The sequence below is a fragment of the Vicugna pacos genome, chromosome 21 (assembly GCF_048564905.1).
Source record: "Vicugna pacos chromosome 21, VicPac4, whole genome shotgun sequence".
Classification (NCBI taxonomy): Eukaryota; Metazoa; Chordata; class Mammalia; order Artiodactyla; family Camelidae; genus Vicugna; species Vicugna pacos.
The window spans coordinates 4,300,298-4,325,042 of record NC_133007.1 but is presented as its reverse complement, the minus strand read 5'-3'; the positions used below and the strand labels follow the sequence as shown (position 1 = coordinate 4,325,042).

The 24,745-nt window shown below is 42.5% G+C and overlaps 1 protein-coding gene across 4 annotated transcripts in view; it reads right to left on the bottom strand.

Moving 5' to 3' along the window:
- The window catches only part of COLGALT2 (collagen beta(1-O)galactosyltransferase 2), a 116,783-nt gene that overhangs the window by 46,883 nt on the left and 45,155 nt on the right, over positions 1-24,745 (bottom strand). The gene's annotated exons all lie outside the window — the stretch shown is intronic.

The window sequence follows — 24,745 nt, the reverse complement described above, 5'->3', positions numbered from 1 at the left end:
GGGAGAGATGTTGCTTAAATCCATCTCTGTGTCATTAGCTCTTCAAGCAGGACTTGGCCAATAGCAGAATCAATAAATGGTTGTACTAAAATAGTATATGCAGAAAGTGAATTAAAGCCAGTTAATTAATATTCTTGGAAAGTTTCTCATTTAAATTTTTAGTTATCTAAGATGTAAACTCTGCCTTTTAACTTCAATAACCATGACCCTCAACTTTAGCAATAATTCAGCTGCATTTTCATTTCAAGTCCAACAGATTTTTTTCAGCAGCGCTGTTTTAATCACATGAAATAGAAGGGAAAGTCACAATAACAGTTCCCAGCATAAAATTAAAAATCCAAGGTATCGTCTCTTCTCTGTTTTGGATTAATTCTACTGCCACTTACACAAATTAGAGTACCTTCAAAAGTCTTCCAACAATGTACACAAAACTTGCTTCTGTTCTCCCTTGAAAGTTTAGCAAACTGACCCACCTACAAAGGAGCTTAATCACTTATTAAAACAAAGATATTTTCAAATTATATCACAGAGCTAACTCATGCTGTGTGTACGATACACATCTAAAACAAAGCCATTCGGGATACCTAAAAACCAACCGATGTTCCTGTCAACTGGAAAAGAAGGAAAGCAGGGGTTGTAATCTTGACATCAAATAAGGCAGAATTCAGGCCAAAAGAAATTAAACATGACAAAGCAAGATTATAATTATAACAATAAAGCTAGAGGATGTAATTCACATCAAAGATATTAACAAATGTGAATATCCGTGTACCTTCATGCAGCAGAGGGGAGAGGTTGGCAAACTTTCCTTTGAGTCAGCTAATGACCGCTTTAGGCTTGCAGGCCATACACTCTCTGCCGCAACCACTCAGCATGGCCACTGTAGCAGTAAAGCAGCCATGCACAACATATAAAGGAATGAACACTGCTCTGCTCTAATAAAGCTTTATTTACAAAAGGTCTGCAGGCTGTGGTTTGTCAACCCCCGGTACAGCAGAAAGTAGAGAGACTGCAAACAAAACAGAAACACAAAGAAAAAGAGGTGTTAACTTACTACTTTCAGTTGAAGCTGACATAGTGTAAATGGAAAACAAGTAAATACACAGAAGACCTATACAACACAGTACACACAGAGATTGTATCTTCTTGTCGAACACACATGGAACAGTCACAAAGATGCACCAACAGTTACACGACAAAGCAAGTCTCTATTAAACTGGAATAACTTAAACAGCATTCTCTGATCACAATGTCATAAAACTAGAAATTAGTAATAAAATAAAACCCCAAAATTCCATTAAAAACTCTCTATTAAACAATTATTGAGTGAAAGAAGAAATACAAATCAACTTTAAAATTTCTAAAAATAAACAATGAGGAGTCAAGACGGCAGAACAGAGAGACTCACAGCTCGCCCTCTCCCACAAATACACCAAGAGCTACATCCACAAACCCACTGCCTCACACAGAACACCTGCACTCTGGCAGAGTGTCCCTCATTTCAAAATACAGGAGGATTCTCACAAAATCCGGTAGGAGAAAAAAGGAAAAAGAAAAACTTGGTGCAGGACCAGTCCTGCAGGGAGGGAGTGGCACAGGAAGAAAGGCACCCTCACTCTGGGACACCCTCTCCAGCCGGGAGGTCAACGGGGACAGAAGCAGAGCTTCTGAGGCTCAGAGCAGGAAGTGGCAACTGACTGGCAGACAGAACTAAGGGAAACTGCCACAGAGGGTCCCTGCAACCTCCAGCCCGAGCCCCGAGCCAGCAGGGACAAGCCGGGACTGGCTGCTGGAGATGGGTGAGGAGGCCAGGCAGGGGACTGGGGCCCACTGCACAGAGGCAGCCTCAAGGGGCTGGGGGGCAGTGTGAGCTGGGCTAGGGGTGTGCATGGAGCAGAATAGCCAGGGGCGCCTATAAAAAAGCACCACTGTTGGTGTGTGTAGGAGGGAGGGGTGCACACAGCCGCTTTCTCCTCTTGGCTCCATTGCTGCTGTGTTTTCCTGAGAAGAGAGGTGGGGCTTGGTCATAGCCATCACTGCCGCGTGGAGGCGGGGCAGAAAGCTGAATCCACACCCAGCAGCCCTGCAACTTCACAAGCAGGACTGAGTCTGTTTACAGCCCCAGGCAGAGAGGGCGGATTTGCTCTCTCGGGACCCTTTCTGGATCCAAGCCTCCAGGATGAACAGGCAGTGAGTGAAGTTCTGATTCACTGCGGGGTGAGTACCAGTATTTACTACAGGCTGGCATACCATACCCATATGCAGAGGCGGGGCTGGGGTCTGTGCGGACCCTGTGATGGACCACAAATTCAGGTGTGTGACTGCACGCTTGCTACGGCAGGTCCTAGGGTCTGATGTTGGTAGATCTGCACTGGTGGCCCCTGGGGCCCAGAACCTGGGGGACTCCAGGGCAGGTGGCCGACATTTTCGCAGCTAAGGTGAGGACAAAAGAAGCGTCAACAAAGAGTACTCTGTAAGCCCGCATAACAAGTGACAGACAACACCACAGAGGACACTTCCCAAAGGCCATCTCCTGCCCACTTTTCTTCCCAGCTGAAGCGCTTCAACCCTGCCAATGACACACCACAGATCAGAAACAGGTGTAGAAGCCACTATTGCAACAACAGGGGAGCAGGCCAGGCCCCTGTCAAGGCTGTGACAACCACAGAACAAAAAAGGAGGCCCCGCTGGACAACAACAATCAAGGCAGGCTCTGATCACAAACCAAGCACCCCCCAATTAAAGGGATAACAGCCAACATTCATGGAGGAAAGAGGGGGCAACTATCCATACTAAGAACAGCCCTCACAACAAAACCGTTAATGCACACAGTCTACACAGGAATGCTCCCGCTTTAAATAAAAACAAACAAATAAAAATATAAAACAGCCCTTCAAGACCACAGTAGATAACTGACACTGCTAAATTATCCACAGAGCCAGAGAAATCTAAGTGAAATGAAGAAGCAGAGGAACCACTCCCAATTAAAAGAACAAGAGAAATCCCCTGAAAGCACAATCAAGGAAATAGACCTCAACAGTCTATTAGATCATGACTTCAAAAAGGGGGTGATCAAAGCACTGACAGAACTAAAAGAGACTATGAATAGAGACAGAGAATACTTTTAAAAAGGAAACTGAAACCATAAAGAGGAGCCAATTAAAAATGGAAAGCTCAACTGCTGAGATAAGACTGGAGGTAAAGGTAGTCAAAAACAGACTTGGTAATGCACAGGAACAAGTAAGTGACGTAGAAGACAGGGTAACAGAAGTCACCCAATCAGAACAGCAGGCAGAAAAGCAAATAAAAACCAGTGAAAGCAATATAAGGGACCTCTGGGATGATATAAAGCGTGCCAAACTATGCATAATAGGGGTCCCAGCAGGAGAAGAAAGAGAAAAGGGAATTGAAAAGGTATTTAAAGAAATCATGACTAAAAACTTCCCAAACCTGAACAAGGAAACAGATATTCATGTACAAGAGGCACAAAGGGTCCCAAACAGACCTACACCAAGACATGTTATAATTAAGATGGCCAAAGTTAAAGGTAGAAAAAGGATCCTAAAGGCAGCAAGAGAAAAACAAAGAGTCGGTTACAAGGGAACCCCCAAAAGGCTTTCGGCTGATTTCTCTATGCAAACACTGCAGGCCAGAAGGGAGTGATACATTCAAAGTCCTGAATGGGAAAAAGTTGCAACCTAGGATGCCTTCTCTGGCAGGACTACCCTTTGGAGTAGAAGGAGAGAGAAAGAATCTCACAGACAAGCAAAAACTAAAAGAATTCAGCAACACTAAACCGATACCAAGGAGTTCCTACTGGGAGGGAAAGTTATTGGCATTGTCAGCAACAGCGGGTCCCTGGGAGCAAGGCCTTGGTAAGAGCAAATGAAAACATATGGACAGTGGTCACATTTTCCATTTATGGCAACTTTAGCCAATAGGATTTTATTAAACTCAACTTATAATGGTTTTTGGTCTTCCTACCTGAGCTTTTGGTAGTCACTGCTGCTCCAAAAGTAACAAATGAAATCTTTAAGGGACAGAATATTTGGGAACGTTCAAGAGAAAAAAAAAAATCATTATGCCAAGCATGGCAGAACTCCATGTTACACAGGGAATGAATTTCTGTAAAACACAGAGTAACTAAAGTGAAGGTATGTAACTTAAGTCATAAGGTATTAAAAAATGGGGACTAGAGGTATATGAGTAATGTTTGAAAATTTTATTTCATAAAATGGGTGTCTGAATGAAAACTAGCCTTAAACATTATTCAAAAAATAGAGCATCAGGAGGTGATGTCACTGGTCACCTTGATATACTTTCATATCTTTCCTGGAAATCAGATTAGAACCAGCTCCTTTCTTCAGAACAAGGTTTAGGAGGGAGAGGGACCCACAGAGCCACCCGGACATCCCGCTGTCTGGAGGGCCGAGAGGTGCGGCGTGCAGCCGACAGTGCCAGGGGACACCAGGTGTGCAAGCTGGGACAAAGACGGGGCAGTGCGAGGAGGTGGGAGCGTGGACCAGGAGGCGGCGTGGAACAGAGCCACGGGCTCCACCCAGCTTGCAGCTGTGCCGACATCCACTGCCACACACACACAGCCACCAGCTGCCCGTGTCCAGCACTACGTCCATCATCAGAGCCAGGACGGGCCCCCAGGAGAGTCAAGCCACTCTCCCCCGGTACAAGGCATGCACAGAACAACTCCGCTCTGATGCACATTACTCTCCATGCAAAGAATTACGGGTAAGAATGAGCTGAAACAAAACAAAGCAAAATCTTGACTACAGTGTTCGCCGGGAGTTTCAGGGAATCTGTTATCCCCAAATTACTTACAAATAGTGTAAGAAAATTTATACAGCATCTGCTTCGATCATTGATTGTTGTTTACTCATTACACAGGACTTCTATTCTCTTTGCCTCCCTACATTTGGATGCATTTCCTCCTAATCACTTTAACAAATTTAAAATTTAAAAAGGTCTCATTGGGTGAAATTTATTTTCCTGGAGTACAGCCCCCAGACTCGGCCTCAGTACCCACTCCTGAGAAACATCCTTAGGAGTGAGCGGCTTGGAGTGTGCAAAGATAGATGTGTCTAATTAAGCAGAGATTTCAAACATTGTCCTTACCGAGTTAAAAAAATTTTTCCTATACAGTTACTTCCCCGAATTATTAAGATTCTCTTTGTTCTCAGGTTACCACGGAAATGAGCAAATCTTCCAGCTGTGGCCGCAGGTCCAGCCAGGTCTTTGATGTGCAGGGCCGTCTCCTGCACGGTCCCACTGAGGAAGGCTTGCAATCCTCCCTCAAGACCAACTGCCCTGCCCCTCTACTCCCCTGGCGGAGGCAAATAAACAGAAGTCCAGGCAGATACTTCTGACCGCTGCCTTTTAAGCCCTCCCATGACAATGTGTTTCCATTTGAATACATAATCATGAAAGCATGCAGGCGCTGGTCTGTTCGGAGGGCTGGAGAGATACAGCAAAGGCCAGATGCAAGCTCCCTGGAGGAAACATGAGGCTTGAGTTAAAGGTTCTATTTTCAGAGTCCTGCAGAAAACGCAGCAGTGCAGTGCCTGACCTGCTGTGAGGCTTCACAAGCAACAAGACACAGAGAAGTCTGCGGCCAGGATGGATTTTTCCACCAAGCTAGGAAGCTGAGGACACAGAGAGTGTCAGGAGAAGCCGAGGCCTCTCTCCCAACCCGACGGGGCCTTCCAGTCCCGTGGAGGATGAGTCTACCATCCTTCTCCCAGTCAGATCAGGAGAGGCACCCAGAGAGGTAACAAATATCATTTAGGGATTCCGTGAAGAAAACAAAGGATGAGAAGAGACATCTGGAGAGGCGATCGATAAGTGATTTACAGTCACTAATCAAAACTGGAAGCCTACTGTTTGGAAAAGCACAGGCCAGCACTGGCTGGAAGACCACGCTCCCTGGAGGCAAAGCCTGGTCCATCTTTGCCTCAGGTCTCCCAACCGGAGCAGAGTCACATTAAATCATCTCTCTGGCTCCAGATAAGGCAGCGAGGAGAGCTCAGCTCTTGAGCCCTGCCAATCCTCACATAACTAATTTCCTTTGAAGGCCCCACGGGGACAGTGACTTCCTTCGGTCTCTAAGGAGCACAAAGACCTGCCAGCCACTGAGAGATCTCCCTCCTCCGCCTTCAGGAGAGCTGTGGCCCTGATGTGGCCGCAGTGCTCCTGGCTGGTCCCCTCTTTGTCCATCGGTCTTTGCTGACTTTCTCTGGAGCTCGTACCTGGAATGGAAGAGCTGGGAGATACAGGTGTAACAACCACCTGGCCCCCAAAGAGGGAAATCCAGGCCCCTTCTCACCACAAAGCTACGCATCCGCTTTCTCTCTGATTCTGCCTCCAGTTCTTCTTTCCTCTTCCTCGTCCCTAGCTGTGCACGTCAGCAAAGGCCCACGAGTCCCCATTTCAAAGCCAAATTAGGACAGGGGCAAACACCTCCTGCAAGTATAATCAACAGCACGGTCAGGGGTCTCCTTGGCTAATGAAGCTCCCAGGCCAGCAGGTGCACTGTCACTGTTGCAGGGAAAAGCCGGAGCCCCTGGAGCAGACCAGAAGGTAAACCTGCCTGCAGGATGGCAGAGCTCACGGTGGCCAAAAATGAAACTGAGAGTTCTTTGACAATGCCCAAACACACTGACATTTCTCCTTGTTTTAAAAGGTCAGTTTTCATTCCTCAGTCTTGGCTCCTACACTAATAGCCAACTTAAAGTAATCAGAACTGACTCATTTATTTTGAACACAAATCCTACAAAGGTTGTGAGGCCTAAACTCACATTAGTTAAGTGAGGGGCCATTGGAGCCACATCAAAGATGCAGACTGGCTCTCTCAGCAGGTGGAACACGGATACTGAGGACACGGCACTCCTGATCACCTCCACCTGCACTGACCCTCTGGGGGTGTTCTTAGCTGCCCTGCCAGCCCCGCAAGTCTAGACTTCTGGTGCGACAGAACAGCAGGACTGCCACAGTGGGGCAGGCTGAAGGCAATACTGTGCAGCAGTTGATCTTTGCTGCCTCGGAACCTGCAAAATACGTCCCCCGGAGGCTCAAGGGAACCGTGACGGAATGAACAACAAAGTCAGTCGCCACCTGGACCATTCACAGCGTGACTAGTGAGTTGGCAAAAACGAATTTTCCAACTTGAGGCTTCAAAAACTGAACTACCCTAACTGCCTCATGTTTTCATCCAGCAAGGAAGGCTCCTTGGTGGAGAAAATAAAGAGCTCCACCTAAAAATAAAATTTCACTCTTGGAAGCAACCTAGTGAAGTTCACTTTCAAGAAAGGGCCTGTCATCAAGTGCTACCACCTCTGTCTCCGCGCTCAGCGCAAGCCTCACCGGCAGCCGTTCTGACGAGCGGAAGAGAGATGCGTGGCCACCTGGCGAAATATGACGACGGACTCTTGCCTCTTCATTACTGTGTACAGTCGTTTAAAGATCTAGACTCTGTCTGTTGCGTGGAAACCAGATATGGACACGGTTAAGGATACGGACGTGAACTGGGGGCTGGGGAGTCCTCCCAGCAAAGGCCTTTTCCTAGATCCTATCAAGTCAGCTAGCAGCACTTCTCCCCAGTGAGCTCAGAAACCAGGAAAACTCACTTACCACAAACCCTCTTCACCAATAAATAAATATTTATGCTTTCTCAGTGTCCCTCTTCGGTATGTCCCACTTAATTCCGTAAACAATCACAGACATTATACCCCTGAAGACTGGGTGAGGATGATGTAAACAGAAATGTTTAATTTGGGGAAGGCAATCAACCAAGCAATCAACCTCATTCCTAAAGGGCAGGAAAGAGGAATGGTGAAATTTGCCAACTGATCGGTTAACAGTCAGTTCGAAAACCTGGTATCATCTTAATAAAGTCAAGATGAATTTAATTAAACGTATTACAAATGAGCTATTTCTTGACACTTTGGGTTGTGAGCTGTAGCTTTCCTGTCTTGATGTGAAGAGCCCCTCACCCGTATGTCATGTATCGTTCCATTCTGAACCTTGTGGGTAACTAAGTTAGGCGTTATTTTTATCTCCTCATGTTATGGAAGAGAAGGCTGAGGATGAGAGGCTACGGCTTGCTCAAGCTGCACAAATGGTGGGTGTCAGAGCCTGGACCTTCCCTTCAGGGCGTCTGATGCCCACTCCCAACCCGGGCTCAAGCCCCTCCACCACGTTCGCCCACGGAGAGGGGATGCCCACCGGTCAGACTGGAGGTGAACCTCTGACCTGTCAAGGACATTAATCAACACGACCCACGTGTCATCACAGCATGAAAGGACGGATGTGCCCCAGCAGGAAACAAAACAACAGCAGCAACAAAAAGGGAAGGTTCATCAGTTCTCTAGAAGCTTTGTTGAAGTTTCCTTCAGCATAATTTTCCTTGGAGTCAAAACCCTTGGAATGCCATGAAAATACCGATGGCAGAGTCTGAGACAAGATAAATCTGCTTCTTGTTGTTCTAAGCGTGCGTTTTCCTGTTTTTCTTCTCCTTTGTCCTTTGTTTATTCTTCTTCCCACCATTTTCCACCCACTCTTCATTTCCTCTTTTCTCTTCCTTGCTGGATTTTCCAACTCTATTAAGTCGTTAAATTTGTGGATGTGCCCTGAAGAAATGGAGTTACTGGTGAAGCGTTCTCCCACATGGTCAGCAACTAAAGCACTGATTCGAAAGATAGGACACACGGGATGCAGGAACACATTCTCCAGGAGCCCTGCGCCTCTCCGCCCGGCTCTGTAACTACACATCAATTCCCGGCCTTCACGCCCAGCATCGCACCTGTTCCTGTACTGTAATCAACTGGTTCTGTGTCCTTCTCCATGAACCAGACTCTTCCCTAAGGATAGGGCTATCTGAGCACCTGACAGAGTTTACTGTGCAAAACAGGCACTAATCATGGGCTTGATGAATGAATGCATGTGCAATTTCAGAGGAAACTTCCCCAATCTGATGCAAATGCCTACAAAGGCTAAACACAGATAATATACAGGAGCGAGTGAGATGGGCCATGTCTGAGCTGACAGCGTGAGAGGTGTGGAATCTAAAAAAGAAAAAGACAAATGAACTTGTTTACAAAACAGAAATAGACTCACAGACATAGAAAACAAACTTAAGTTTACCAGGGAGGAAGGGGGGGAAGGGATAAATTGAGAGTTCGAGATTTGCAGATACTAACTAATACATATATAACAGATAAAGAACAAGTTTATACTGCATAGCACATGAATATCTTGTTGTAACCTATAGTGAAAAAGAACATGAAAATGAAAAAAAAAATAGACGCACACAGTCCCCATCTGATCGTTGCCATACGTGCCCCAAAATGCTAGATTTCCCAATTGTTTCAAGAGAAGTCAGATATTCAGTGTTTTGAGATAAAGGGTTTTTTTTTTTTTTCACAGCCTATCAGGCTGAAATGCCATGAACATATTCCAGCATGACAGGGGCTCTCTGGAAACCAGGGACCCGTCACAAAGACCACATTATCTCACCTCTTAGTAGCCACGGCCCATCCATCTGCACGTGCTCAGGGCGTACATTTCAGAAATGACGTGTTTCAGGTATGGTGGCGAGGACAGTAACAGTATCACTGCCCTGCTTTCACACACCCAGAAAGCAGCTTCGACGAAAAGCAAAGACTGATGTGTGTAGGCTGAGCAAGGTCTAAGTAATTCTCTCAGGCCGTCTAATAGCAACAGAGTTGGAAAAATAGAAGAAACAGTGATTCGGGCACCACGGGGTGAGCATAAGGGTACAACTTCCCACAACCACCTTATGTAACATCTCTGCGTGCAACTAAGGCATAATTACAGCTACCCCATTTTTTAAGTAATAGCTTTACTGAAATATAATTCACACACCTAACAGTCACCCTTTTAAAGTGTACAATTCAGTGGTTTTTAGTGTATCCATAGAGTTGTGCAACCACTACCATGATCCAGTTTCAGAACACCTCTGTCACCCCCAAGAGAACCCCGTCCCCATTATCAGTTGCTTCCCATCCTTCCCCTCTCTCTCCAGCCCCTGAAAACCATTCTTCTATTTTCTTTCTCTATGGATTTGCCTTTTTGGGATATTGCATATAAATGGACTCACTCGGCTGTGGCCATTTGTGTTTGACTTCTTTCAGTTTAGCATAATGTTTTCAAGGTCCATCCATGTTGGAACATGTGTCAGTACTTCATTTCTTTTTATGGTTCAATAATATTCCAGCGTATGGATAGACCACATTTTGTTCATCCACTGATCAATTAATGGAGGTTTGTTGTTTCCACGTTTTAGTTACTACGAATTCACGTTCAAGTTTTTGTGTGCCCGTGTGACCTCATCTCCCTTGGGATTGCTGACCACATTTAAAATATCAGGAAGGATGAAGAAAACAGATTTTCTTTTATTCTCTCCCATATATGGAGAATCACTAAGTTCCAGGCACTAAGCTGGGCATTTTCCGTCTACATCTCTAACCCTTGTGGTAATTCTCAAGGTAGGTGTTATTAGCCTAACTTTACAGGTGGGGAATCTGAGGCTTAGAGACTCTCTCTCAAAGCGTGTTCTCTGTTCACTTCTGCTTCATCTCTGATATGTATTTTTCTCAACTTCTGAAACTCTCAGTTTTCTGTTCCAATGCAGCCGACAGGGACCCTTTACTCTGCTACGTGAATGTCTTGACTGTGCAGAACAGGATCAGATGCAGCCCAGGAGCCTGGGGCAGCCACAAGCACGCGAGGAGGGTCAGGTCTCAGCGGAGGAGCTGGGAAATGCCACTGGTGTAAACAGCCAGTCCTCAGGCCTGGTGGGACAATGCCTTGGCCAAACCCAGAGCCACTGAACATGAGGTCACGATGAACTGGGGCTAGGGTGACCCCAAAGAAGTCACAGCCCAAGGACTGGGCTTGCTGAATGACCCACAGCGGGAGACCTCACCGCCAGGGGCCACTCTGTGTGGAGAGGAAAACCAGCTGATTTAGGCTAAAAATACAAAGAAAACGTGGCCATGTGGGTGGAGGATCAGGAGAAAGCTGAAAGTGTCCATATTCTTCCTAGAAAGGTTTACTTTGATTCACCCATTTGTACAGACAACTGCAGATCAAAACAACAGTAAATATTTCACTGGCCACTAACCACATCCTTCAACAAATAAAAAAGTATCACGTCAGGAGACATGGCTCTTCTGCCAATTAGCTCTATAATCTCAATGAATCTACTTGAACTCTCTGTGCCTTGCTTTTCCATCTGTAAAACGGAGTAACAACACCTGCTGTTCGTACCTCGCTCAGTGGGTTACTGTGATGAGCCAACGGCATGTTAAGGAGCCTTCAATAACTTACTTTGGAACCTGGGCCCTCCCTAGCTGTCCCCAGCACACACACCCGCAAACAAGAAATAAGACAGCCTGATAAACAGGCTCTTACGAAGCATAGTAAACAAAATTCAATACGTGCGTTTGAGTCAGAAACCAGAATTACCACAGCCTACCGTTTTTACGAATAAAAAAGGCGCCTGTGCATTGAAACACAGAGAAAGTGAAAGAATAGTGCGGCAAAGGCTGAGTGTCTCACTGTTAGTTTTCCTCTTCTCCCTTAGTAAGAGAATTCTTAGCTGAGCCCAGGACCACCAGCTTGAGGAGGGGCTTGTGAGCGCCGTGACAGCAGGACAGCTGTCTGTTCTGGCCACTGCTCCATCCCCAGCATCTGAAAGCGTGCCTGGCACACAGCAGATGCTCAGCAAATATCTGTTGAGTGGTTCCTTTCCCATTAAATGTCTAACCTAGTAAGAACTGTAAGAACCTATTCAGTGCTCTTGGTCCAACAGACACCTGTGCATCTCCTGAGCGCCCTCTGTGTCAGGCCTCACAGCACCTGCTGGAAAAAAATAGTTGAATGGGGACTACAGGTGTGCAGATGGTCCCTGACTTAGTGATGGTTTGAATTTATGATGGTGCTAAAGCAATTCGCATTCACTAGAAACCATTCTTCAGATTCTGAATGCTAATCTCCTCCTGGGCTAGCGACAAGCAGTATGAGGCTCCCTCGTGATGCTGGAGAGCGGCAGCAGCCGCGGCTCCCAGCCAGCGACAGCATCACGATGGTGACAGTGATTCACTGACAACCATCCTGCACCCACACGACCATTCTGCTTTTCACTCTTAGTGAAATAAATTACATGAGATATTCAACATGTTATTATCAAATAGGCTTTGTGTTCGATGATTTTGCCCAACTGCAGGCTACGATGTAAGTGCTCCAAGCACGCTTTAGGTGGGCTTGGCTCCACTGCGATGTTCGGTAGGTCAGGTGTGTTAAATGCATTTTCAGCTTCCAATATTTTCAATTAGCCATGAGTTGATTGGGAGGTGATCCCATCACAAATCAAGGAAGATCTGTATAAAGAAAGAACTGTAATCTAGCACAGCATTTGCAATGGTGGTGGATGGCAAGAGCCCCAAGTGCCAGAGAGGGGAGAGTGGCAGGTAGGCTGTGGGAGGAGGCAAAGGACGAGAACCCTGAGCTGGGACTTGAAGGGTGAGCAGATGTCCAGAGGGAGGTGGAAGGCAGACAGAATATTTATTCCAGAAGGAGGAACAATACGTGTGGAGGCAGAGAAGTATGAAACAGTGTGATGTGTTTGCAGTAATTTTACTGGTCTAGGACTTTAGGTCGAAGGGGTGAGGTGGCTGCCGAAGGTTAGGGATGACACAGCTGTCCCTCAGGAAGGGAGTAAGTGTAGGAAGCAGTGAAAAGGTACGTCCCCCCTTCCTGGGCCCTCAGCATCTTGCCTTACTGGAAAAATAAACTGATGAGTAATTCTCTAAAATAATAGATTTTGCTAGATTGTGACAGGTATTGCCTATAACACGAGTGTATTCTTCGAATTCCTCAAAGGGAATACAAAATAGACATGAAGCTCGGACCCGCTTTATCCCACTTTCATACACAAGCACACCTGCCTCATATGATGGGTTTTCTGGGAAGGAGTGATTTCTGACATTTTGATCCGTTTTCTTCATAACTTCATTTATACTTCTCAGATCCTGTGTGCAAATTTCTCACTCAAAAACTGTGCCCGGTACGTAGTAAACATTTAGCACATGCTTGTTGAATGACTGAGACAATAAATAAATGTTCCCATAAGTTGATGATAAAATAAAAACATGGTCTCTTTATGTATTAAGGGTCTGCCACTTAAGCAAAAGAAGCAGCAAACAGAATCACACAAAACCCGTATAAAGCATTCCGATTTTTTAAAAAGCAACCAAACTTTTTCCTGCTATAGTTTGGTGCAGCTACTGTGGAAAACAGTATGGAGATTCCTCGAAAGACTAAAAATAGACTTACCACATGACCCAGGAATCCCACTCCTGGGCATATATCCAGAAGGAACCCTACTTCAGGATGACACCTGCACCCCACTGTTCATAGCAGCACTATTTTCAATAGCCAAGACATGGAAACAGCCTAAATGTCCCTCAACAGCTGACTGGATAAAGAAATGTGGTATATTTATACAATGGAATACTACTCAGCCATAAAAAAGAAAAATGCCATTTGCAGCAACATGGATGCTCCTGGAGAACGTCACTCTAAGTGAAGTAAGCCAGAAAGAGAAAGAAAAATACCATATGAGACCACTCATATGTGGAATCTAAAAACAAAAACAAAACATAACTACAAAACAGAAATAGATTCATAGACATAGAATACAAATTTGTGGTTGCCAAGGGGGCGGGGGGGTGGGAAGAGACAGACTGGGATTTCAAAATGTAGAATAGATAAACAAGATTATACTGCATAGCACAGGGAAATATATACAAGATCTTATGGTAGCTCACAGCGAAAAAAATGTGACAATGAATATATGTATGTTCAGGTATAACTGAAAAATTGTGCTCTACACTGGAATTTGACACAACATTGTAAAATGACTATAACTCAATAAAAAATGTTAAAAAAATAAAAAATTAAACAAAATAAAACAAAAAACTTTTTCCTGCTATAGCACTTGTTTGTCCATTGAAAAATTTGGCTAGGAACATGAACAGACAGAAAGTGTCCAATTTACAGACTGAATTCAAGGCTGTTTTTTTTCCACAGAGTCACCTAGAATGAAAACTTGGCTCTAACTGATGAAAAATTTCCGTCCAGTCCATCGCTGTTACCCCACACCTGTTGTCTTGGCTCCAGGAATAACATGCCTGGCGAGCTCAGGAGGGAGAGAGGAAATGTTTGTTTGAATTTACCTGCTTTGAAAAATTCTAATTCTGGCCTTCCTACATCACCTTGTTTAGGGTCTCTTTCCTGGGGGCTGGGAGGCAGGGACCACAGTTTGGCAGGTGGTAGATCCATGTTTGTATTTTATACTCACACTTATGCAAACTGAAGTGTGCCAAGACATATTTTTGAGGCATTTCAAGTTACTTTACTCTTAGTCTTGGTGTCAGAGGCAAACAGGAGGCTACTCTGATGGTATTTTTTCCAGTCTCTACTATGGAAAACTACTGTCAGAGGGGAGGAACACTCTGTGTTCCTAACATTTCCAGGATCCACATGGCTTTGTAACATGCTACTGGGAAGGGGGGCATGCACAAAATACACAGGGGGGCCCTGCTACCTTCATTACTCACTTCTTTCTGCAGGGAGGGGAGCAACCTCAGAAGAGCCTCATCACCAGTCAGGCACTGAACTAGAACCTTGCACTTGTGACATCTCATTTAAACCTCACAGCAACCCTATGAGGCTGTATTCTTATTAACCCCATTTTACAGATGAGGAAAATCAAGTCCAAGAGGGGACACGTCATGCCCCAAGTCTCAGAAACAGTAAGAGAGCCAGACTTGAAGTCACACAGTGGGACTCAGATGATTGGCTTGTTCACACCTAGGTCTTATTTTGAAATTGTACTTGGAGTGAAGTTTAAAACAGAAGGAAGTACTTTTTAAAAGTACATTGTGACTTTGTCCTCAAAGTGCTAGCTGTAACAACAGACTTTATGTGATTAGTCAAATGGCTGCAGCCAGGGGACATCTGCGTTATTTTAGAGGTCCCAGGGGACCCTGGCCGCTTACTTTTATGCCTCGGGAACAAACCTACCCAACCAAGTGCTCGTAATTTTGAATAACGCCCTGAAGAGAAAGCGGCATTTAACAATATCTGATTGATTTCTCTTTTTAGTGTTTCTCAAAACTTTATGTTAACTTGGTTATCTCTTCTCTAACGGATAGACTTAAGGATCTTTGCCTTTGTTGTGAATGAAGGCATGGGATTTAGAGAAAAGAAGACCGAACAGCTTTTTAAAAGGCTGCCCCAAATTTCATCTGGTGACTTTGGAAAGTAGGACAAAGGTTCCAGACTATAGGCTTCCCAGGTCTTCCCTGACCTCCCCTGCGTGGGTCAGACCCCTGGTTACAAGTCCTTTTGGTACCATGCACTTCTTCTTTCCCGTACTTATTAGAGTTGCGATTTTATATTTATTTCTATGATGCTGAGTAACTACTTCTCAAATCTGGTCTGCAAACTGCATTGAGGAGAGAGATGTGTTCGCCTTTGCCCATCAGCGTAACTTCAAGCCCAGGGCAGTGCCCGGCCTCGACACTGGGTGAAGGGTTGCTAAATGAATAACTGAATGCAAGATTGCTGTCCTCACCCCTTTTCTGAATCACTAAACATTTCCAATGTGGACACTTTACCTGGAAAAATGAAACACACAATCAGACACGACTGAGGAAATACCTTTTGCAGAAAATCCCGTCTCATCATCCTTATCTGGAAAGTCTGACTTTCAGCGGCCCCTGGAAACAGGCTGGGGTCGGATGGGTTTGGCACTGGGCTGCTGAAAGGCTCTGAGGAAGCCCGGGAGCCTGTCCAGGGGGAAGCGGGGTCTGTGACCAGTTGCTCTGAAGGCAGCGCACAGGAGACATCTGGCCAGGGCAGAGTTCACACAAATGTAATTGCGGTCATGGTAAATATGGTGACAGGTGAGTCATTCTTCCTGGCTTTCATCAGGGTGTGTCCCTTGAACCGAATTAGAAATCCAGCAGAAGGACTTGGCACTCACTGTCATAAACAGAGTTCAGGTCCAGCCAATGCTGGGAGAAGGCTGCCCCTTCCCTTTCAGACCTAAAAGAGGGCGCGATGCTTCCCCAGGACCAAGCAGCCCAAAGCAGCTCTCACTGCTCTTCCTTCCCCAGCCTCAGGTCAGGCCAGGTTCAAGGCAAGCTTCCGCCTTCAGTTGCAGGCATGTGCTCCTGGACGCATCGTGCGAAGGAAGCCGATGATGTCCAACATTCAAATTCATTTCCCCAGAAACTCCCGACCAATTTCTCAGTTCAATTTTTCTGTAAATTACCTCATAACATGTCACTGGTGAAATTCTCATTTTCTTTCCTACATAGCTGATGTTTTGTGAGAGGGTCAGGCATGACGAGAGCCAGATTCGAACCCACTGACCCAAGCTCCTTCAGCAGAGGATCAGAGCACAGCCTGAGAAGAGCCACACTTTCCTCAGGACCACGATCTGTGTGAAGACACAACAGGAGCCCTTCGGTGTAACGCGGCACACGAGATGAGGCTTTGGTGAAATGAATCACATGTATTGTCTCATTTAGTCCTCACAACATCCTAGGAAGTAGGCATTCTTCCCACTTCATGGATGAGAAAAGAGTCACAAAGCAAGCTAGTGAGTAATGGGCCCAGGATTCAAGCCTAATTAACCTGCACATTAAAGGTGAATTTTCAAAAGCAGTGGGTAAAGAGATTTCCTTGTGGTCAAGTCTCAAGGGCGAGAATAACAAAACGCTCTGGCATAAAATCAAGAACTGTGTATTTGGTCAGATTTTTTAAAAGTAGAAAATAAAGTCCAAGTGTATCTGACTATACTGTCTACAGATGGAGTCCATCCTGTCCAGGAGGCTGCGAACTGACTGAAATGGCTTCTGGTGCCCTTCAACTACTGAATCCTGAATTACCCACCATCTCTAAGCCACCATTGTATCTGTATTGTCTAAGGACCAAGAAACAATATATGGAAAGAAAAAGCTTAACAGAAACAAACAAAATAGATATAATAACACTGATGCAAAACTTCAATAGTCATTTTTTGAGTATATGAAGTTTCTAAACTTACATAGCAAGAAATTACAACTATAAATAGCTCATCAATGAAAGAAACTTATACCGTAACCCAATAAAGGCACTTGGCCCTGATTCAGTGGGGGGAAAAAAATCTTCCAAGTAACCAAGGAATCTTTAAAAATCGAATTTATTGGTAAAAATGATTTTTGAACCCTAAATCTATAATGAACAATTTCAAATCTATATAGTTATGTCTGAACATAGATTTAAAAAATTTTAAATCAAACCCTTGCAAAATAGAATACAATAAATGTGTTGAACTCAGTAAAAGAAATATCCACTTGGGCCAGTGGGGAAGAGGGGGAGAAGGGCAGCACCCTTTCCAGGCTGAACGTCCTGCGAGTGGAGGCCCGGAGCCAGGGGCCAGCCCCGCCTGAGGCTGGCAAGTGCTCAAAGGCCTCTGTATCACTGCTTTGCTTCCAGCTGGTGTGGTTTGTTTTGCTTTGTTTTGTTTTGATTCTTTGATTTTTTTTTTTTTTTTGGTTTGACTATTTGTTTTTCTAAGGAAACCTTTTGGGCTTTCTTAACAATTTTTTTTCTGTTCAAAATCCCAATTTACTTCAAAATATCCCAATTACCTTAACACATTTAAGTGTGTTGTCTTCATTTATACTCTTTTTAATTGTTGTTTTATGGGGTATTCTAATTCATCATCTTTCTCTCATCTCTTTAGGATTCTTACAGTTTTCTTTAAAAAACTATAACTGTTTTTATTCGTGTTTTTACTCCCAACTTTTTATTTCTTGTCTCTTCTCTTCAGTCCCAACCACAATACATGGATGTGTGTTTTGCTCTTTTAGCTATTTGTCTGTTATCTCATTAAACAAATCTTAGGGTTTTTTAACTTTAAATCTTACAGTGTTCTTTTCAGCCCTGTCCTAAGCAGTCTGACGGTCCGACGCCCAGCACAGTGCGGGGCCCACGAGAGGCATAAAATTCATAAAATTCCTTTGCACTAATGGAAGAAAACCTGTATGAGGAAGGGAATTCAGAAAGTTCAAGTGGGTGAAGTTTAGAAGCCACTAGAAGCTGAGTAAGTCCATCTAATGATCAAGTGATTCAAAGGTACAGAGTGACTGGGCTTCAGTGTTCAGGAAAGGAAAGCCATAGGCAGGGCCGATGAGACAAGTGGACAGAAAACTGTGAAGAAACAGTAAGGAGACCGAGCTCAAACCATCGGACTCTGCAGCTCTGAGAGAGGAACAGTGTTTTCTGCCAAGTTCTCTCTCCTCAGGAAAAAATCAATGTTTTGACGTTCCTGCAGGCACAGTGAGCCCTCCGCCGAGCAAGCAAAGGCCGGCCTGCTTGGGGGGCAGGACCTGGGCTGCACATCTGCCCTAAAACCTCAGGGCGCCGGTGCTCTTTCAAGACAAGCAAGGGTGTTAACTGGAGAAGACTGAAGTTGTCTGTGTGAGCATGCCTGCTGAGAGAAACCACAGGATGGGTTAGGACACGCAGCAGGTGTCTGAGATCCTGAAGAAATGCAGGCAGGCTGACAGATGAGACCTAGTAGAGACAGGGTGAACAATACGCCAGTGAAGCCGTCCGGAGCTGGGCTTCCGTTTATTGGGAGATGTTTGATGACTGTTTCAATCTCCTTACTAGTAATTGATTGATTCCGATTTTCTGTATCTTCAGGATTCAGATTTGGAAAATTGTACGTTTCTAGGAATTTATCTGTTTCTTCTAGGTTAATCAATTTGTTGGCAGATAATTGTAGTAGTTTCTTATGATTCTTTGTATTTCTGTGATATCTGTTGTAGCCTCCCTTCTTCCATTTTTTATTTTATTTGAATCCTCTTCCTTTTTCCTTTGCTAAACGAAGCTAAAGGTTAGTTGATTTTTTTTTGTCTCTTTGAAGAACCAGCTCTTAATCTCATTGATCATCTCTGTTGTTTTTTAGTCTCTGTTTCATTTATTTTCAGTCTGATCTTTGTTATTTCCTTCCACTAATTTTGTACTTCACTTGTTCTTTTTTTCCCCCCTAGTTTGTTTGGGTATAAAGTTAGGTTGTTTCTTCGTTTTTCTTTTCTTTTTGAGGCAGGCCTGTATTGCTAAGAACTTCCCTCTTAGAACCGCTTTTGCTGCCTCCCATAGACTTTGCTAAGTTAGAAACATCAGTCTCAGTGATGCTTTTGTGGATCTGACTCCAAAGACAAGGGAAACAGAAGCAAATATAAACAAATTGGACTACGTCAAACTTAAAAGCTTCTGCACAGCAAAAGAAACCATCATCAAAATGAAAAGGTAAGCTACTAAATGGGAGAAGATATTTTCAAATCATATATCTGACAAGGGGTTAATATTTAAAATATATAAACAGTTCATACAACTCAACAACAAAAAAACAAATAACACAATTTAAAAAATGGGCAGAGGATCCGAAAAGATGTTTTTCCAGAGAAAACATACAAATGGCCAACAGGCAAATGAAAAGATGTCCAACATAGCTAATCATCAGGGAAATGCAAATCAAAATCACAGTGAGATGTCACCTCATGCCTGTTAGAATGGCTATCATCAAAAAAACAAGAAAAAACAAATGCTGGAGAGGATGTGGAGAAAAGGGGACTCTCATACACAGTTGGTGGGAATGTGAACTGTCACAGCCACCACGGGAAACTCAAAGAATTAACAACAGAATTACCAAATGAGCCAGCCATTCTACTTCTGGGTATTTATCCAAAGATGTGAAAACAGTAATTTGAAAAGATACATTCACTCCTGTGTTCACTGCAGCATTATTTATAATAGCCAAGATAAGGAAACAACCTAAGGGTTCGCTGATGGATGAGCAAAGAAGATGTGGTACATACACACAACAGCAGACTACTCAGCTATAAAGAAGAATGAAAACCTGCCACTTGCAACTACATGGATGGACCTTGAAGATATATACTAGGTGAAGTAAGTCAGACGGAGAAAGAAAAATACCATATGATTGCACTCATATGTAGAATCTAAAATACAAAGCAAATGAACAAACAAAATGAAACAAAAACAAACTCTTACGTACAGAGATCAGATGAGTGGTTACCACAGGGGCAGGGGATTGGGGGTGAGCTAAATAAATGAAGGGGGTCAACTGTATGTTGACGGACAGTAACTAGATTTGTGGTGATGGTCATTTTGTAGTGTATACAGGAATTGGATTATAAGGCTGTACTCCTGAAACACACACACACGTATGCATGTGTGTGTGTGTGTGTGTGTGTGTGTGTGTATGTCTACATATGTGAAATAAAGTGAATATGTACCTGGGGCCCCTGGCACTCAGGTAATCAAAATATTAATTACTTAAGCTTTTTATATTCTTGAGCTTAATCTCTTGAGAGAATTTTAATAGCATAGTGCCTGGGTTGACAAAGGGGACGATACATATTAAATGAGTGAATGAGTGGGTAAGTAAATAATAAACAAATGAACCCATGGCGTGGGACGATGGTGCACTGCAGAACTCTCTCTCTAGAACAAGTGGCTTGGGATCTGGCCCCAGCCACCCTAGTGTGGAGTTCCAAGCAAATAAATTTATACCTCAAATTTGTATGCTGTAGCATGAAACTATCTTTTACTTAACAGAGATGTTACGAAGATAAACATAAAATAAAGTTTCATCAGACAACATTACATAAAGCTACGAAATTACAAATTGTCGTATTTCTTACTGTAAACTACATAACACAGAAGTGGATATAACATAAGTTTAGAAGAGTGGTAAATGCACCCATGTGCCCCACCACCACCTTGCTTAAGAAGTATTAAGAAGCATTATCAATATCTTTGAGGTCCCCTATGTGCCTTTCCTAGTCACTCCTTCTCCCTCTAGAACAGTAATCTCTAGTCTGAATTGTTGGCTATTTAGTCCCTTGTTTTTCTTTCTGGTTTCACAACAAATGTATATTACCCTAAGCAAAGAATACTTTAGTTTGGACTGTTTTTGAACTTTATGTAAATAAACTCATATGATGTGTGCTTTTCTGTGGCCTCACTGACTTTAAAATTCACACTCGTTGATGCTTTTATCTATAGTGAATTCATTGTCAGTGCTGTGGTTTAGTGATCTTTTGACTGTCAATGCACATTTAGGGTGTTTCCAGGTTTTTGCTGTAAGAACCATGTTGCTGTGACCTTTGTGGTATGCTTCCTCTGATGTGCATGGACAATAGTGCATTTAGGAGTGGAATTCCTGGGGGAGAGGTCTGAGAATGTTCATTTTTATAAGGGAATGCCAAATTGTTTTCTAAGTATTTGCACCAACCCATACTCCCATCAGCAGCAGTCTAAGTGAGTTCCTGTTGTAGACTTCCAGCAGTACTTGGTGTTGCCAGGCTTTAAAATCTTGGCCAATCCGGCTGCTAAGAAACAATACTTAATTGTGGTTATTTATCTGTATTTCCCTTATTACTGATCAGGTAGGACAATGCTTCATATGCGTATGGTCATTCCTGTTCCTTTTTTGTGAATACCTGTTCATGGTTTTTGCTCATGTTTCTATTGGGTTCTTTGATTATTATTATTTATTCATAGGAGTTCTTTGTTTATTCTCAATACTATTCCTCCGTCAGTTGCAAAAATAATTTTCTGCAATTTTTCTGGTGTCTTCAGAAAAAAAAAGCCCCCCGCCCCAATTAGTTCTTTTGTTTTAGGAATAACTTAGGTATTATCAGTCCTTCACTACTTCAAATAAACCTTATAATCAGCTTCTCAAAGTTCATGGAAAAATCCTCTTGAGATTTTGATTAGAATTACATGAAATCTATAGATTAGCTTGGAGAGAATTAATACGTTTACTGAGTTTTCCTATCCATGAACATCTCTTTCTCCACATTTATTTAGGTCTTTTTTATGTTTTTAACAAATTTTAGAATTTTGTTATAAAAATGTTACCTATTTTTGTTATTTGTTCCTCTGTATCTTACATTTTTGGTTGCTGTTATAAATACTATGTTTTCTTAAATGGATTTTCTGTTGGTGGTAGATAGAAATTTAGTTAACTTTTTTGTATGTGGATTCTGCTAAATTTTTCTATAAATTCTCATAACCTACCTGCAAATTCTATTGGGTTTTCTATGAAGTCATATCATCTGGGAATAATGATGTTTTATTTCTTCCTTTTTAATCCTTAACCTTTTAGTTCTTTCGTTGGTGAGGACCGAATCTCTAGAATAATGCTAAATAAAAGTGATGACAGTTCAACCCTTGTCTTGTTTCTAATTTTAAAGGAAGTGCTTTAACATTTCACCATCCAATATCATGTTTGCTACAGTCTGTTCTGGTGTTTGGCTTTCGTTGTTGCTTTATTTTGGTTTGTGGGTAGCATTGATTGGGTTGAGTTTTTTGGGTTTGTTTTTTTTTTTTTGCTTTCCTAGATGGTGAAATGCCATAATTTTTTTGCATCTATTGAAACGAATGTATGGTTTTTCTCCATTAGTATGTTATTGTGATAAAATACATTTATAGAATTTCTAATGTTGAACTAATTTTCCATTCCAGGTGTAAACCCAACTTAGACATGGTAAAACGTCTTTTGACATTGCTGGATTCAGTTTGCTAGTATTTACCTGGGATTTTTAAATCTGTGAACATGGGTAAGATTTGCCAGTATTTTCCCACCTTGTGTTGCCCTTCTAAGGTCTTAGTATTCAGTTATGTTAACCTCCTAAAACAAGTTGGAAAGTATTCGCTGTTTTTTTAATTACTCAAAGAGTAGACAGAATATTGGAATTATCTATTTATTAAATAGTTGGTAGAACTAATCTGAAAAGTCTTCTAGGCTGAATGACTTCTTTGTGGGAAGATTTTAAACTACTGGCTAAATTTCTTCAATGGTTATTGGGACATACAGAATTTCTCTTTCTGCATGAATCAGATTGTTTAAGAATTTTAAATATTTTACCTAATTTCTCAAATGTATTTGTATAAACTTTACAGTATTTTTATATTCTCAATATTAGTTTTATCATTATTTATACATTATTTTTTAACATTTTTTATTGAGTTATAGTCATTTTACAATGTTGTGTCAATTTCCAGTGTAGAGCACAACTTTTCAGTTATATATGAACATACATATATTCATTGTCACATTCTTTTTTGCTGTGAGCTACCACAAGATCTTGTATATATTTCCCTGTGCTATACAGTATAATCTTGTTTATCTATTCTGTATATGCCTGTGAGTAACTACAAATTTTGATCTCCCCGTATATTCTTTTTTTCATCTCTTAAACTGTTTTGCATGATTAGTCTTACCAGGTTTTATACTCAGTTTTGACATTATTAATTTCTATCTTTATGTGCATTACCTTGTGCCTACATTTCTTGTCAGATTTATTCTATTTTTATTCCCTAGTGACTTAGTTTCACCACTTAGCGTATTTAAGCAGCATTCAACCTTCAAGGTCTTCTAAATTTCCATTATTATTTCTTCCTTCATCCTTGAGCGATCTATAATTGTGATTTTTATTTTCAAAATATATGGCGATTTTGGAGTTATCTTTTCATCGCTGATACCTGTCTAGCTGTGCTCTAATCTGAGGATGTGAGCTGCATGACACCATTCCATTAAATGTTTCAAGGCTTGCTTTCAGCCTGTATGGATTTAATTTGTGTAACTGTTCCATGTGTCTGGGGAAGAATATGTGTTCTGCAGCTATGGCACTTTTTTCCCCCACATTTTCCTCTCTTGACTTACTTTAGACTGAGATATTTCCCTCTCATCTCATTGTTTTCTCCTCCAATAGTTAGTAGGTATCATAGAAATTAGAATATGTGCATCTAACTTAACAAGTTTTAAATTTAGTAAACATTTTTAGTCTCTGCAAACCAATACAAGGACCTTAGAACTATTTAACTTGTCACATCACATCCCAAACTAAATGCTATTGTTATACCGTATTTTAGTTTTATCTTGATATTTTATCCTTTAAATTAGACATATTGCTACCATTTTACAAGGTCAATAATTTGTTAATATTGACCCACATGTCTAACATTTTCCTTGCTCATCATCACTTTCTGCATCTTCAGTCTTCTCTCTGGTACCATTTTCCGTCTTCCTGACACACAGGCATTTAGATGCCTCTTTAGTAAGTATCTGCTTATAGTAAATTCTCTCAATTTTGCCTGAAAAATGCCTCCATTCACCCTCCTTGTTGAGAGGAAGCTTTGCTAGTTACAGGATTGTAGGAAGGCAGTTTTATTTCAGCTCCTGAAAGATGTTATTCCGGCTTTGATTTTGCTCTTGGAAAATCAGCTGTCGTATGTAGTGATCTATCCTTTCTCTCTGCTGTTTTTAAGGTCTCATCTTTTTTAAAAAACATATTTTGCAGTTTTTGACTATGATGGATTTCTTTTCACTTATCCTGCTTGGGATTCACTGGGATGTAGATCTGAAGATTGGTGTCTTTTACAGATTCTGGAAAATTCTCAGCCATATTTTGTCTAAATATTGCTCTCCTCTATTCTGTTTAAAATCTACTTCTGGAGTTCCAACTAGCATATATTTAACCATCTCCTCCTTTCCTCCATATGTCTAAACCTCTCTTTCATACTTTCCACCTCTTTGACTTTCTATACTGAATCA